Here is a 17946-nt window from a genome sequence, read left to right as displayed (position 1 = left end):
GGATAGACCCCAAGAAAATCAACGTGTGTGTGAAGAGAACATGATCGAACGCAGCAGCCGCCTTCTCTCTCAGAAAGGAAAAAACATAGGGTTCCTCTACTTAGCATCGGTGCCGATGTCGGTCTGCCTCGTCTCCGATGGTTGTAGGCCTATAGAGACACGGTGGACCTTAGCCCTTGCTCGCGGGTCGGATCTTGCTCCCTTGTTAGGTGTTTTTGTGAGTTCGTTTAGGTTTGTGTCCTGCTCACGAAGATGAGACAATGGGGACTTCCTGAAGATGGAATAAGGTTATCCATGTCTAGCCCCTGTTTATGTGATACGTCTATTGTTCCGTGAGGGCGTGTGGATGTGTGTCCTCGGCGGATCTCATGGGATTCAGTCGGTGCCGGTCTCCGATGGATCTACTTAGATCCAGTTTTTGTTCATGTGTGTACAGGTTGAATCTTTTTGATCTATACTTTTCTTATCGGTGACGGTTGTTTTTCTGGTGTGATAGTCCTATGGGGCGTTAGCATGACGACCTGTCAACTGTCTACTACAACAAATTTGGTCTGTTTTTGATGAGCGAGGGACGATGACGGTGGCGCGCCTTCGGCTCGCTCCAACGCTTATAATCATCACCAGATGGTCTACGGACATGAATATATCTTTTGTTGTATTGTGTTCAAAAAGAAAAACTATAGGAAAAAACATGATCAACTCGGCGGGCGCGCTAAACAGGCGCCGCTCCGTAAATATACCCAGTTTAGCGCGCGCGCAACCCGGCGGGTGGCTCCAGCGGGCGCGTAATAACCGCGCGCGCGATATAAGGAGTTGGGCGCGCGGCAGGAAGCGCTACCTCGCGCGGTGTATTTGCGGCGCCCGCTTCCGCGCGCGGCACAGTCGAGCGCTCTGTCTTCTCCCCCTCCAAAGCCCTGCGCGCGCCGGCGCCGGCGACCCACACCCCATAGACGCACGCGCCGGCACCCCGCTCACCCCGTCCTATAGCCGCGACCCCCCACCGCCGCCGCCGCCGCCGCAAACCCTAGCCCGGGTGGTGTTGGCCTCGCCTCCGCCAGAAGAAGTCTTGATCCAAAAAAGAGCCATGATTCGCGCAATGGGTGACGGTGGCCTCGGCGCCATGGGTGGCGGTGGCCTCGGCGCAATGGGTGGCGGTGGCATCGGCGCCATGGGTGGCATGGGTGGCTTCGGAGGTACCGTGGGCGGTGCAATGGGAGGCATGGCTGGCTTTGGAGCACCCCCCGACGCTATGGCCGCCATGGAAGGCATGAGTTTTGCTTCTCTCATGGGAGGCATGGGTGCACCTCCGGCCGTCATGGGTGGAATGTCTTTCGATGTGCCTCCTCGCACACATTCCCATGAAGATGCCGTTGAAGATCTTGCCAACACCGCCAGAGCTTCACGTGATGCGGTGCACGATGATGAAGATTCATCTTTGGAGGCGGAAGAATCGTCTTCCGAAGATGAGGACGAGGACGAAGACGAGGACGAGGAATGATGTGTCTTTCATTTGTGTATTGAACTTGATTTGCATTTTGAACTTGGTTGGATGAACTTGTGGGCATGATTTTAAACTTGTGGGCATGAAATTTTCTTCATCAACTTGTTTGTGTGAAATTTTATATGTCATGTTCATTGCATTTTGAATGTTTCATCAAATTTTGTGTTCAAAATGCAATATGCAATGCATCGGTGAGTCGCGCGCGTTGCTGGAGCGGCGCGCGCGCTGCATTTTAGCACGGCCGCTGGAGCCAACGCTGCGTGTCACGCCAAACCAAACGATGGGCACGCGCTAAACCAGTTTTTTGCGCGCGGCGTCTGTTGGAGATGCTCTTAGGCCGGCTTGCGTACGGATTCACGTACACGTACGTCCCCGTGCAACCCAGGCCGATATGATACACGTACACGAGACGGATTCGATCTGTTAACCTGACAAGCAAATATGTGCCACATAGGGTTTCCTTGCGCAGAGGGAAACCACCGCTCGATCACTCCATGGCCGCCCGCGCGAAACCACCACCGGCGGCGACGACGCTGCACGACGTCCCGGACAAGCTCCTGGAGCTGATCCTCGAGTGTCTCATGGAGTCCCCTCTCTGCCTCGTCCGCGCAGCCGCCACCTGCAAGCGGTGGCGCCGGATCATGGCCGCCCCACGCTTCTTCGAATGGGCCGTCGACACCGGCCGCTACCCGCAGGGCCCGCACCCACGGCCCCTCGCAGGGAACTACTACAACCGCGCGTCCCCGCGCGGCCGGGAGGTCGTCTTCGTCCCCACCGCCGCGCAGCAGCCCGCCGTCGACGGCCGCCACTTCTCGCTCGACTTCCTCCCAGGCGGCAGAGGGCGCGTGGGAGGTCGTCGACAGCAGCCGCAGCCTCCTGCTCCTCGCCAGGAGGAGGAAGAGCGGCCGGTGGATGCGCCGCTGCTTCCCGGACCTCCTGCTCTGCGAGCCGGCCACCCGGCGCCACCGGCTCATCCCGCGCATGGAGGAGATGAAGCACCACCCCTGCCTCGGCGCGTACCTGATCGGCACCAAGAGGACCACCGTGGCCAATCCCGTGTCCGATGAACCGCACGTCGTCGACAGCATAGAGACGTTCAAGGTGGCCTGCGTGGTCTACCAAGCATACGACGGGGTGTGCGACGACATTGGTTGCGACACGGACCCACGGTGTGCCTGTTCGCCCGGAACAAGAAGACCGAGGCCCGGAGAGGAATACCCGGGCCGCACAGCTGGTACGCCGAGCAGAGTAGGCGCCTCTGCGACAACATCCCTCTCGACGGCGCTGGCTCGCTGCATTTCCTCGGCCACACTTGTTCCTCCGACTATCTCTTCTGGAGCTTCAAAGGCGATGATGACCAACGCCTGGTAACTTATGGTGGTCGTTACCGCTGGTTGCCAGATAGCCTTCAGGAGAAGGTGCTGCAGGTCACTGAGGATCGTACCTCAGAACATTCGATTTGTTTGCCTGCAAGGCAGCAACCTCCTGGTCTTGGTGTTATTCGCGCGCACGTCCTTCGAAGAGTGGGAGATCCACAAGAGCGTGGAGTTGAAGGAGGCGACGCGTGGGCTGGCAGAGTACAAGGAGGGGTACTTCGACGCGCCATTGCAGGTCGTAATGACCAGCCCTAAGAGCAACTCTAGCAGACCCTACAAAAATTCAACTCGTAAGACATGCTTATGGTTTCACGAAGATCACGTTTGCGGGTCGAAAACATGCGCGGCAGAACAGAATCCGTATCAAAACCTGCATAATTTTAAAAAACACTTTCACGAAAGAAATTGCACTAATAGTTCATCACATACTACATAGTTCATCACATGATCAACAAACTACAAGCAGAGTTTATACTACAAACTACGTTAAACTACTAGCATAGGGGTTGGATCTGACGGCGGCGAGGTCGCGGCAACTGGATGACGCCGTGGAGGAGCCGGACCCTCAATCCTCCTCGCCGGAGCTGCACAGGTCGACGTACTTCACCGCCTGCTCTGCACGAATGCGGCGCCACTCCTCAGCCTTCTCGTTGGCGGCGCGGTTGTCGGTGACCGTCTGCCGCCACTCGAGGGCCTCGAGCTCCTCGGCGTGGCGCCGGCGCTCCTCCTCCTCGCGCACGCTCCGCTCGGCGATGGCGGCGGCGACGGCGTCGAAGTCCGCGACGTAGTCCTCGGGGCCGATGACTCCACGGCGGCCGAGCTGAGCGGGCTCCTCGGGCTCCTCCTTCACCGGGACGAAGGCGAACGGCGCCGGCGGCTCCGGCTCCTCCTCGTCGTCCGATCACTCCCTTTTCATGGGGAGGAAGCCCGCGCCGGAGGACAAGGAGGATCCGGCGTAGGACCTCGCGGAGGAGAAGGATGCGCGCCGGTCGTACTCCTCCGTCTCACGGCGGTTGAAGCTCGCCGGCGACGACATCCCATGGTTGGTCCACTTCCGGGCGCCGCGCTTCCTCGCGTCGTCCGACCGGACGTGCCGCTCGCGCTCCGGGTCGCGCTCACGGCCGGATCTGCTGCCGGAGCCGCGTCCGGAGCTCCACATGCGCCCCCACATGGCGGCTGGAGGTGGGGCGGGTGGTCGCCGGCGGCAAGAAATTGGGAAAGAGGAAAGGGGAATCGGGTGGCTCGTGGCAATGAAGGGATAGGGTTTGGACCCGCAAAAGGGTCGCGAAACCGTAGTTATACTGCTCGGGACGTGCGGTTTGCGGGCTACCGCAAAAAAAATTGCGGGCCGGACGAGTATGCGGGCTCTGTTCTGACCAGAAAATTGAGCCGAGCCCGCATACTCGCCGAAATTTTTACAGACCGGGCGTTTTACAGGATCTGCTAGAGTTGCTCTAAGTCTATCGTGTTCGCCCCGGCAAAAAGGGACATGGCTATTCTCTGTCGATCTCGACACCATGGGGTCACGAAGCGCAACCACAAGACGACTGATCATCTGGGCATGCGGGACTTTCCGTGTGAGCTGCCATGGCCACCTACTCTGCGCGCGTGCACAATGCGTTGTTCAAGACAAGGGGAAGGCCCATGTTCTCATAGTTGTAGCTGCATGAAATAAAATATACTAGGGGTAGGGGCGCGCCCGTGGCGCGCCTCTTGAGGCAGTCTTGTGCGCTTCAATTTTATCTAAGCATATTAGATGGCTACTTGGGTCCTGATCTCAGCTTGGTTATGCATTCAGTGAGCCATGTACATCAACATTAGGATAAGATTAATTCCACGATACAAATAGGCTTACTAACACATGCAAATTCACTCATACTGTACCATAATGTGAAAACTATATAACCGATCAATCAATAATACTAGTAGACTGTCCGTGCGTTGCAACGGGATTTTGAAAATTTGTATTTGTTGCATGTCAAACGAAAGATAATAATTGGCAACAAATGCCGACATCGGTAGGTCAATGAAACAAAGATGACCGGTAACCGCTGCACTGTCCGGTGAAGTACCACCGCGCTCCTAGCACCCGAAGCGTCGCGTACAGAGCAACACCTTCAAGAAGGAATGCGACGACGACACCACTGCTGCCCGGACAAGTCCTAGGATTTCCCTCGGTACGCACAGGACAGTGGGGAAGGCGTATACCCGAGGACCTTTAGGGAGGTCCGGCGGCGTCTGCAGACGGCACCACGTCGATGCCGGACGAGCCGCCAGGGATTTCACGAACCCAAACACAACCACCACCACCCCCGACGATCTGAAGTGTACCAACCAACCTGCCGCCCACCAGCCTTTGCCACCACGTTCACTGAACCAACTTCGTCGTCTCCTGAGGCCACCGACACGAGATCTGGAGGAGGGAAGAGGAGCCAAGGGGCTCGGGGGCATCCACAACTCAGCCGACGAGAGGGGACAACCTTCGCCGCTGCCGCGAAGCCGACCAGACGTGACGGCAGGGGCCTACCAGGCCCCTACTGGCCCGACCGGGCCCAAATGGGTTAGGGCAGCCCCTGCTGCCACACTGCAGCACGTCGGCCGACAAAGCCGCCACCACCCGCACCCCCCGATGCCTCGCCACCACCACCAGGGAGCCACACCGCCGCACATCGGACCGCCGGCCCGCCCCAACCCAGATGGGGCCCAAAATGGCCTAGATCTGGGCGGAGTGGACGCCCCCAGCCAGCCGCACCACCACGCGCCTTGCAGCCAACGGCCGCGTCGCCGCATCAGGAGCACCCACGGCCCGCAAGGCGCATGCGGGGAAAGAACGGCCCGCCTTCGCCCGAGGAGCACCACCGCCATCAGCCCCCCCACCCCACCCCCAACGCACGAGCGGGGAAAGAACGGCCCGCCTCTGCCAGCACCGCGTGGGAATGACCTGGCGGACCACGCCGGCGGCGGCAGGGGGGAAAGACGGGGAGGGGTTGGAGGAGAGGGGGGGTCGGGGATTCGCATGTCGCCCGCGAGGGGGGAGGGGCGAGCGAGCGAACAGATCAAATCAAATCATTGTAGGACGTTTTTCTTAGGTGCTTGAAACCATACAATTTACCATTTAGAAACACTACAGAAAAACACATCTTCTAGAACATACTACTCCTACCTCTCTTGTGATAGGTAGATATATCAATCCTTGATAACATTTATTGTTAGAATTTTATTGCCATTTATTTTTATTTTTATCATAAGAGAGGTAGAATGGTCGTGCGTTGCCACAGACTTTTGAAATATTTTGTTAAAGTTATATATAAACATAATGCATGTTAAATTTCACATGTATAGAAAAGATAGCACGAGTGCAATCGAGTAATAATTAAAATCCACTTCACTTGCAATGTAAGACGGTAAAAACGGTAATTTGACGATGTATACATAGAGAGCGATGATTCAACTAATAACCTATTACAAATTAAGATTAGCTTGATGCGCTTATGATATTCATGCACAATATCAGGAATGTAGTCGTCAGCTTTTTGCAGGAATGGCGCCTCTTCTTCGCTCCATGCCGTCTCCCGACCTCTCCTATCCCTTCCACGATGTCAGCCGCCCCCTCCTCCTTCCTCCACAACTTCGATGATCCTCCTCTTCACGCCACTGTCGAAGCCCATCCGCTTTTGTCATTGCCGCACATCATCCTCTTCCTTCCATGGCATCGTTCGACACCTCCTCTCCACGCCAGCTGTCATGTCTCCTTTCCCTCTAATCCCTCGATGGTGTCACGTACATCATCCACTCTCTCACCCCTCTTGCTCGTTCTCTCCGCCACATCGTCGCCGCCGCCAATCCTCTCCGCCACGCCGTCCCAGCCGCCACAACTCCCCACCTTGGCGCGTCCCTGCCTCCTCCCATCCCCTCCACTCCTCGGTCCCCGCCACAGTTATCTGTTTCGGCCGGGTCTAGTGAGCAGTGGTGAGACCAGGTGTCGCGGTGAGCAGCCGGATCCGGCCGTCGGCGAGCCGCGCCGTGGATCTAGCCATCCCAGGGCGATTTCCGGAGCCGAGGGCGACTTGAAGATTTCTACCTCAAGCTGAGCCGCACCGTCGATCTGGCCAACCCAGGCTGAGTTGCTGGCTTGCTGCCTGTTGGCCTGCTACACAGCCTACTGATAGTATGCTCGGTATTTGACAGGGAAATCACACAGCGAAGGTACAATTTTTTGAGTTTTGTTTCAGTCCAGATGTACCAAACATTATATTTCTACGAACTGAAAATCAACTGTAAACATATGTATCCTAAACATTCTATTTGAATCACCTATTGTACTTTGATTACCCCGTAGTCTTTTCTTCTCAGTCTCACTCTCAAATCCAGCTTCATGCACTTCCGTGACCTTTTCTTATCTAGAATCTGTTGAGGCTGTTACCTTTCTCTGAAAAATGCTATATATCTTGGGCTTTGGAGGAATAAAAAAGCTCTCCACTTGAATCAAATAAATTATGGCGTTAGCAGTAGCACAGTAAGGGTTCTCACCTGCATAAGTTATTTTGAGTGACCAAGTCAGATGTGATTATTTTGTTATCTCACAACTCACGATTGTTGATTTCCAAACTCCGTTTGACGTAACCGTTAGGTTCTTGTGCGTCGTGATGTAGTAAATGTTGTTGTGATCTTCAAAACGAGAAGGCAGATTAGTCTAATCTCCATTCTGTCTTCTTCTACAACTGAAAGATTCAGAGGTGTCACACTTGGAGCAGAGGAAGGAATTTCTTTTGTTCTTACCTTCTCTACAAAGATGTGCATATAGTAACTCTGTTTAGTCATTTCCACCATGTTTCTATGGTTTTCTATTCTGTTGTCTTTTCATATATATCCCTTTGAAGCAATGGGCGTTAATATATTAATTGTAACAAGGTTGGAGACTGATGCGGATGCGCGCAAGGGCAACGTTGGATGACACCTAGAAGAGCAAGCATAGTGCAGCGAAGGAAGTACCGAGCTTCGGCAGCACTACACCATCGTCCTCTGCCTCACCGAGCACATCAATTTCATGAGATGGTGAGAGCATTTCGACAGATTGTGTACTTTTCAATTTTAGACCTTTGTGCTCTAGATGCCATTGCTGGATGTCGACTTGGTGGTGAGATTTCTCAAATGCTCCAATGCTCCAAGTTGAGTCTTAACTTCAAAATAAAAAACGTAGCATCTGCAAGTTCTCGACCATCCTTGATTTGATTAACCATCATGCAGCTGTTATATTTTTTGCAGCTGTAATCTTTAATATGAACATAGTTTCATAATAGTGGTAAAAAATGTTTCTAAAGAAAAACATGAAAGTTGTTTCTTAAAAAAATGGTGGTAACTCTTTCTCTAAATAAAAAAATTGTGTAACTCGTTTTCTGAATAATCTGAAAGATTGTAAAAACAAGGTTAATAAAAAATTGTGACAACTATGTTTATGAAGTTTTTTGTGTACTTCATTTTTTATGATTAGGCTACGTTTATGACCAGACCGGACAGTCGTCGTTTTTTTATAGACTGTACAAAAATTTGCAGGCATGTACCACAAGAAAGTACGCAAGATCTGAAAACTTGACATTGGTAGGGTGCTTAATAAATGTATTTGGAAATGTGGTGCTTCATAAATATTGAAACAATGGGCCTATGAGTACAGGGCTGAGCACGGATTGAAAAGTTTAACCTGGCTAGCTACCAAAAAAGGCATCCTCGAGGATTTGTTTCGTTGATTTGGTTTAATCCTTATTCCAGAACCATCAATAATTACACAGACAGTACTTTCTATTGTCTCAGGTTAACTCTTGATTGGAACCTGACTGAACAATGAACAAGTCCAAGTATCTTGACAAAATTTCAGTAGTAACCAAATTTCAAATAAGCACCTTTTATGCCAAGAAATTAACCATCAAGCATAATTTGCAATATATTATCAATCTGACAAAAGAATCACTACAAATTCTATTAAATCCTTTTTTAAATAGGGGTTTTCATCACGTTTAGAAATCAGACTGTAAACAACAATTTTCAGTGCATGTTCAAGGTGTGTTACAGGCCTACATCTATATCAGAATCTCAAATTACACAATTTTGTGGAGTCACCATGGCGATGCAAGATCTGAAGAAAATATAGTGGGGCCTGACCTTGCTGCTGCTGACTAACATAGATTGAGAAGGTAATGGCTGCGGGCTTCGAGTACAACGTCAGGGAGGATGATGCCTAGGTCGTTGAATGTATCCCCAACCATGGATCTCCTCTTCCTCCTTTTGATCGCCTCCCGATCTCACAAGCACCCTTGCCCGGGATACACGGACGCCGTACACGCGGGAAGATGGATAGAGCCACACACCCCTACCTTGACCAATCACTGATCTGGAGGGGGTCAACGATGGCCGGATCTGGAACGTCGGCGGGTGGGGAGGCCACGGCCGTCGTGGCGCCGATTGATATCCATGGCAAGGCATCTTCGCAAGGGAGGCAGTGGCGTGTGGAGAAGGATCGGCAAGGCTCTTGAAGGGGATCGTCTTCGGATCCTCGACATGATGGGCAGCAGGTCCTCAACGGGATCGACTGCGTCTCCTGAAGTGGATCGTGGTCGGCGGCGAAGGGATGGAGCGGCGGCGGCGAAGGGATGGAGCGGCGGTGGCGAAGGATGGAGGGGGGCGGCGCATGATTTGCTGAGTGAGTCGTGCGTGCGAGTGGTTCTCGCTCGAGGGTGGGCGGCCTCGCTCGTACGTGCGTGCGATGTTTTGGTTTTTTTTCGCTGGTTAATTTTCGCCGGTTTGTGCTCGGTGGTTTATTTTCGATCGTCTCAGTTAATTACGACGGGAGGTTGGGCGTGTGCCGGACTCGATCGCGGGGTTTTCCTTGGTTTTTCGCGGCTGAGACGGAGGTGGGAGGAAGTATCAAAGAAGTACCAAAAAAGACCGGGTGAGGTTGGACGAAAATAAAACCCGGAACGCGACCTACCAACTGAGACATTAGGAGTAGAGATGACAAACTCTTTAAATTGGCTTGTATAACATAGTTACAAAATGATTCTCTCATGTATGGCCCCTTTTAGTTCGAACTCACCAATTGTTGTCAAAACAAAAAAGTTTCTTGGGAATACATAAGAACATAGTATTCACTAATAGGGACATTTGACCTAAATCCTCCAAATATATGCATTAGACAACAAAAGTAGAAGCAGCGACACAAAATAGAGATAAAGGAGTAAGAGACTGCCTAACTGCAGCACCTTCCGGTTGAACAAATGCCGCCATGCCTCATTGGTGTCATGACAGACACATCCTGGCAGTGTAGTGCCTCCATCAGTGGCTCAACACCATGCCTCCCTACCATGGTGCATGGTCATCTACTCACCACTCGAGCAGGATATGTGGAAGCCCTGTAATACTTAAAAATGAGTGAAGATATTCAGTAGGATTTTTATATAACAAAGTTTAATAGTTCACTGGTTGGCCATTGTGAATGTAATATTTTGATCATTCTAAGATTCATTTTAAAAGAAATATTATCATAACTAATACCCACACAGCTAATAAGGCAATATTATAGTTGATGTTTTAATGATAAACATTGAACTGGATTTTATTGCATATTTCAGAGTCCGGATAATGCAAGAGTAACGTTGGTCAGAACTTCCAGTCAGGTGTATCGGTAATTTGTATTATTGTTTCTAATCAATAATACATTAGGACAACCAACTTTGAGCTTGCAAGAAAAGGAAAGTAATATATGCTATTAGCTAGCCATCTTGCCAGTTCATCAACACACTAGTGAGGGTAAATGATTCGTAAAATCAAAGTTATAATTTTATATTGTCAGTGTGACTTTTGCTTCAAGAGGGATGTTCTAAGTTGCATCAGAACTTGAAGGCCTCGCCAGATACTAATTAGTACATCACATTAGATCTAGGGATTCATATGTGCATCAAATTAGCGATTGGTGTGATCCCAGAGCAGACGAAGCGGCAGACTCAAGAGTCATGGAACAAAGGCATGCAATTACATCTAGCAAAAGAAATGACATCCAAAGAGGAGAATGTAGAATTTGTAATCAAGGTATAGATTCGCCTAAGCTGAAAGCACAAACGCAATTCATTATTTTCGGAAGTAAATCATATCTAAACATAGTTGATCTGCGGGTTCTTGAAGAAATAATGGAACCGATAAAGAACAATATACCATAGAAAATAAACAAGATGAGCGAGAAAAAACATGGTGCAGAGTTGAGTAATTTAGCCATGGAAACTAATTTCCAATGACAAACTGAATCGTGTTCCTCCGCTTCATGTTTCTTACAGTTTCACCTATTTTTCATTGCCTCATTATTAATTATCAAGGGAATGAGACTATGATGAACAATGAAGCACTAAAGCTTAATACCAACAGCCTTTGACAAAGCAGACTAAAGGTATACAGCCAACCGCCATATATAAAGGTGCACAATATGAGTTCAAAGATATTAGTTGATGAAAAACCTCACTGAAGTGACCAGAAACTGAACCTGAGAATAGATTAGGCATGTGTGCCCGTGTGTGTCGATAGCATCTCACAGTAAATGAAATCGTGGGATACAAATCTGAGCAACAAAATCGAGGAATTAATAATCAAGGAAAATATCAATTATGTACCTTTGTTTTAATAGGAACATCCACATTGATGTGGTCATGGACCAAAAAGAATGGCATGATGAGCTATATTTAGGAATGATGCTCACACATAGACCAAGCAGATCACATGGGAATAGAAATCCTTCCAAGTTCACTGCTCATCCGCACGCACCAATGAAACTAAATGTGTTCTGCTTATGCCCATGATCAAGCGACTTTCACATGAAAGCTATAATGAGATCTAGAAGGAGGGATGCCTCTGGGAGAGAAAGGTAAGCGAACAGAAAGTTTTCTTGCGAAGGCAATCCCTAGGAAGGAATAAGCAGCCACACACGAAGCGTCACGCAATCGCTGGCTCTTTCTATTCCTCGTGAAGGGGAATAGTTATTTGATTAAGCTCACCATAGTATCCACTCAGCACTCGACTTTAATGACCATGAAAACCAAGTACTAATCATCTTTGAATCCCTGCACTCAAAGAAGAAATTCCATCTTGTAAAATGCAAATCAATTAAATTCTAATACCTTTGTATTACCAATGGAAGAGGCAAAGTAACACACTCAAAATTACATATTAGAGAAGGAAGGAGAAAATGTGCATCTCACTGATCCAAATGACCATGCTACAGTATCATCATAATAGGTTAGTGCATTCTAACTATGTGTATCAGGGTGTAGTCTGTCACTTGCAAATAAAAAGGCTTTCATTCAGATCATTACAGCGCCTCTAAGAAATGGGGATGGGAGATCACACAAAATTTCAAAGATACTATACATGACTTGAAGAAGCATTTAGAGTAATGATGCAGATTAAATCGAGATATTTGCGACAAAAAGTTGCATCCAAGAGTAATGGTACATAGTAGCACAATCCTTTCCGATGAAATATTTACACAAAACATGGTAAGAGAAATGTTGCATTGCTCACAACATTTACTGCACGGACGCTGAACTATGGCCTATGAATCACAAAAAAAACTATTCCTGATTTACCTCTAAAACTTCATAGACAGATCGCCGCCCACCCTACACGAGCAACATGAAGGAAACAAAATTTAGACAGCCCTTAAATTAACACAGGATAGCAAGTCTAAAATCTACCAGAAAAGGTATCAATAACTGAACAAAGGTACACTTGCAACTCAGTTGAATCTAGACTAAGTACTCTAGAGCTCCATGCTGCAGCAAAGATTGCCCATTGCAAAGGTTACCTGGGTGAGGATAGGAAGGAGGCGCTGCCCTTGCTCTCCTTTTCGGCACATCAGAACCGGCTTACCTCAGCATAGAGAAGCACAGGAAAGAATAATCCATGGGTAAAGGTTAGTCTGGATTCCCAAAAGCAACCAGTAGTGATTGCATATTACTTTGTATATAAATTAATGACTGAACCAAAATGTTGTGAAGTTAGGAGACTGTGTACCTTCTTCACTCGGTCTGAAATCTCCACAAGTGGTAAAAGCTTCGTTCCCATGGTCAATCACAATAATTGTTGACAGCTTGGAAAGCACCAAACCTGCTAGGAAAGGGTGGCTTGGATTGCTACAGAAAAAAATCATGGTATTCTTATATGCACTCTGAAAGAAACATCCAGGAAAAAGAAATTTAATTATTTATGTATGTCTTTGTATCTGATCTGAATACCTGATGTTTCGAATCACAATGCTAATGATATACCCAAACCATGATGAATTCGTACACTACCGAATCAACATGTTAACAATTACATCAGCTTGATTAGTAGGCACAACTACAGCAAACTAAGGTACACACTAAATGATGCAAGTATGAAAATAACTAAGGTGGATGGTCAATTAATCTATACATCAAAACCTGAAAATAAATTGGATACCTTCCTTATGCCGTTCTCGAATAAATAGCTACTAGTGCACAGTTGCTGAACTGTAAGCTAAAGAATACAAAAAACATCAGTTTTTTGTACTGACTAAAACCTATATATTCATTTCTGTTCTATGCTCATGGAGTGCTTGGTGTGTGTAACACCCTCGATGCGACTATATCTCCCACGTGTCGAGGCACGACTTAGAGGCATAATCGCATTGAAGGCATATGTCGCAAGTAAGGCAATCTTCACAACATCTCATGCAGTATAGATAATAAAAGGGGAGATAACATAGTTGGCTTACACTCGCCACATCAATCAAGGTACATAAATAACATTACATCATTCAAACACTCATGGCCTGACTACGGCGCCAAAATAAAAGATAACCCAACATGCGACACGGTCCCGATCACCCCCAACTGGGCACCACTACTAATCATCAGGAAAGGAAACATAGTATCGTTGAGAGTCTTCGTCGAACTCCCACTTGAGCTCGAGCGTGTCACCTGGAGCAGAATCATCAGGCCCTGCATCTGGTGTAATAGTAATCTGTGAGCCACAGGGGCTCAGCAATCTCGCACCCTCGCGATCAAGACTATTTAAGCTTATAGGTAAGGCAAGGTAAATATGTGGAACTGCAGCAAGCGACTAGCAAATATGGTGGCTATCCTGTTCGCAAAAGAGAGCGAGAAGAGGAGGCAAAGCGCGAGCGAGAAACTAGAGAACAACCTGCGCAAGCATTACTCCAACACCATGTCCACTTCCCGGACTTCGCCGAGAAGAGGCCATCACGGTAACACACTCAGTTGATTCATTTTAATTAAGTTAAGGTTCAAGTTATCTACAACCGGACGTTAACAAATTCCCATCTGCCCATAACCGCGGGCACGGCTTTCGAAAGTTCAAATCCCTGCAGGGGAGTCCCAACTTAGCCCATGACAAGCTCTCACGGTCAACGAAGGAATAGACCTCCTCCCAAGACGTTCCGATCAGACTCGATATCTCGGTTCTTCAAGACACTTCGACAGGTTAAAACAAATCCAGCAACACCGCCCGAATGTGCCGACAAATCCCGATAGGAGCTGCACATATCTCGTTCTCAGGGCACACTCAGATTGTCTAAACTTTTGGTAGGCCAGCCCAGAGCTGCCCCTGGTGGTCACCGGCGGCTGACGAGGTGGACCAACACTCAGAGGAGCACTGGCCCGGGGGGGTTTAAATAAGATGACCCTTGAGTCTGCAGAACCCAAGGGAAAAAGAGGCTAGGTGGCAAATGGTAAAACCAATGTTGGGTATTGCTGGAAGAGTTTTATTCAAGGCGAACTGTCAAGGGGTTCTCATTATAGCCCAACCGCGTAAGGAACGCAAAATCCGGGAACATAACACCGATATGACGAAAACTAGGGCGGCAAGAGTGGAACAAAACACCAGGCATAAGGCCGAGCCTTCCACCCTTTACCAAGTATATAGATGCATTAATTAAATAAGATATATTGTGATATCCCAGCAAGTAAACATGTTCCAACAAGGAACATCTCCATGTTCCAACAAGGAACAAACTTCAATCTTCACCTGCAACTAACAACGCTATAAGAGGGGCTGAGCAAAGCGGTAACATAGCCAAACAACGGTTTGCTAGGACAAGGTGGGTTAGAGGCTTGGTTCAACAATATGGGAGGCATGATAAGCAGGTGATAGGTATCGCAGCATAGGCATAGCAAAAGAGCGAGCAGCTAGCAAGCAAAGATAGAAGTGATTTCGAGGGTATGAATCATCTTGCCTGAAATCCCGCAAGGAAGAAGAATGAGTCCACGAAGAAGACAAACGGACGTAGTCGAACGGGTCCTCACAAACGCGACGTTACCGGAACCAACCCGAAGAAGCAACACCGGAAAGAAGCACACAACATAATAAACAACCACCACATAATCATGGCATGATGCACAATCAAGTATGATGCATGTCCGGTTTAATGAAGCATGGCATGGCAAAATGCATAAACAATCCTACAAATTAAGTGGAGCTCATTATGCAATGGAGTTGCATATTGAAGAAAACACCACATCACTTATTTAGTTCTCTCCTGTTTAGGTAACCAACAAGATTAAATGTTGTTAACATGGCAAGAGGTGAAGCACAACAAAACTACCTATCTAGGCAAGTTTAAATGAGGCCGGAAACAACAAAACAACAAGTCCGGAAACTCCTCATGTGCACATTTTAGGTTTGATACTGTTCTGCCCTAAACACAATTTTAGAGTTGTTAAACATGCAAAGTGATGCCACCATGTTAAACTAGGCATTTTTTCACCCCATTTACATATAAAGTTTATTCAAAACCGAGCTACGGTTATTTAGTTATGATTTAAAACATTTTAGCATGTCATAGGAGCAAATCTAACCAAACAACATTTTAAACATCTTAAACATAGATGAAAGTAACATAATATGAAACTACACACAATTCTAAGCAACTTTCATGTTAAGTTTGTTTTAATCCGATGCACGGTTTGTGAGATATGATATGCATGATGTATGAGTGCTTTTCTGCAAAACGGGCATTCTCTGGAATAAGCTAAAACATATTGCGAAAAAAAAACACAACTCGGGCCGAAACTGGCCCGAACTGGGCTGCACAGGAGCAAACAAAGGATGGGCTTCCTCACATCGGGCTCCAGGAAGCCGAGCCTTGGCGCTGGGCCACGCACGCCCTGCTGGAACTGGGCTTCGCACGAGGCAGAGGAGGGGGTCAACGCAGACGGGCGACTTGTCGCTGTTCGTCGTCGTTTCCAAACGCAGAAGCAGAGGCCGGCGATGAGGATTGGGGAGGACCGACCGCGGCGATGAGCTGGAGGGTGCGGCCTGCGGGGTCCAGCTGGAGGCTCTCGTCGTCGACGAGGAGCTCGAGGAGGAGAGGAGCGGTCGAGGTGGCGACGAGGGCGGGTTGCAGGCGGCTCCGACGCGGGACTTGGGGCGCAGGGGCGAGGCGAACATCGAGCGGATCCGGCGGGTGGCGCTGCTCGAAGGACACCAGACGAAGCAGGACGGTGGCGGTGGCGCCATGGAGCTTGGGCGAACTCCTTTTCATTCCTGGAAAGGAGAGAGAGAGAGAACCACCGTGAGAGAGAGAGAGAGGGAAAAACAGGAGGAGAGGACCGGGATGAGGTCAGTCCTGGTCATGGCCGCCGGCGGCGGGGTCGCCGGAGGGCGCGGCCTGTAGGGTCGGCGAGGCTCGGGCGTGAGGGCTCCTCCCCCGATCCCGCGGCTGGTTGGATCGAAGGAAGGAGGAGGCTGGTGGGGAGAGATCGAGAGGAATGGCTGCGGGTGGATCTGGAGGCTGGCTCGCGATTGGGGGCGCGCGGAAAAAGAGGAGGAGACCAGGTGGCTGGCGGCGACGGCTGGACAGGGGAGGATCCCTAGGAAATAGGGTTTTTGTCCAGATTTAGACTAGGGACTATATATAAGGAAAGAGGGAGAGTTTAGGGGCTAATCCGTCCCTCCAATTAAAATCGAGCGGTCGAGAAAAATACACAAGGAAGTCCAATTAACAAAACGGAGACGTTTTGTAGATGTTTGGGGATGATCCGGACACAACGGTGACGACTGACCGGGTCGAGTCCGGGACGGCTTTCGGACGCGCGCGCGAGGAGGTCCGGTGCACTGTGCAAAGAGGGGTAGGCATGGGCCTAGGTGGACTGTGGAGAGCGGGTTGGTCTGAGATGAGAGGGGAGAGATGCAGCCCGACACGATTTCCGGAGACCGAAAACGTCCGACGATAAGACCGAGTATACTGCCGCTATAGTTATCCGTTGGGGCATCAAACGGACTCCAAACGCGATGAAACTTGGCAGGCAGCCGACTGACAACAAAACAACACCGCACGCCAACTTTCATCCCATTCCGAGAACATTTTCCGGTCACTTATAAAATAATATTTCAGACGTGCCGCGGGCGCGTGCAAGTGTGTCTGGGCTCAGAACGGACAATGGAAGGAACTGGGAGACTGGGACAGAAGCAAGTTTCGAAAACGTGATGATGCAATGCACATGATGACATGAAAAGATGCAACACGTAAGCAAATGACATGGCAACGACGGCGAATAACTGGAGGACACCTGGCTCAACGGTCTCGGGGCGTTACAGTGTGTTGCTTACAGTAAGTGTGGTAGATATAAAAATATGAACATAAGAAGAAAAACATGGCTTTATATGTTGCTTCTCACAGAGACGTTAATATTACGAACACCAACTATAAGAAAGACTGAGCCTGCAGTTTCCTATGCCTACCTTGGTTCTTCCCAGGACTTACAGATGAAAATGTGTATATAAAAAAGCATAACTAGATTCAAATAGAATTCACATGATTACAAACAAAAAAGGAATTGAAAGTTTAACACATTGTAAACTCACATTATTTGTATCTGTTTCCAGGCTGCTTGACAAAATTTAACAATATGCTGGCCACAATTAACCCGCAGACATAATAAAAAAATCTTATCAGGAGTGAATAAATCATACATCAAGTTAGTGTTCGATAAATCATGTGAATGTTTGATATATTGCAACAAATAAATCATACGTCAAGTCAACTATGAC

General features: G+C 48.8%; 2 pseudogenes; one reads left to right on the top strand and one right to left on the bottom strand.

The window, feature by feature from the left end:
* The first annotated feature begins 1995 nt into the window (after positions 1-1995).
* Positions 1996-3132, top strand: LOC147992466 (uncharacterized; annotated as a pseudogene).
* A 310-nt stretch (positions 3133-3442) lies between these two features.
* LOC147992465 (uncharacterized) lies at positions 3443-4048 on the bottom strand (annotated as a pseudogene).
* Between the last annotated feature and the right edge of the window lie 13898 nt (positions 4049-17946).

The sequence above is a fragment of the Triticum urartu genome, chromosome 1A, assembly GCF_056163025.1.
Source record: "Triticum urartu cultivar PI428250 chromosome 1A, HENAU_Tu73, whole genome shotgun sequence".
Lineage (NCBI taxonomy): Eukaryota > Viridiplantae > Streptophyta > Magnoliopsida > Poales > Poaceae > Triticum > Triticum urartu.
Note: the sequence above shows the minus strand (reverse complement) of the source record. Positions and strands in the feature narration are given on the sequence as shown.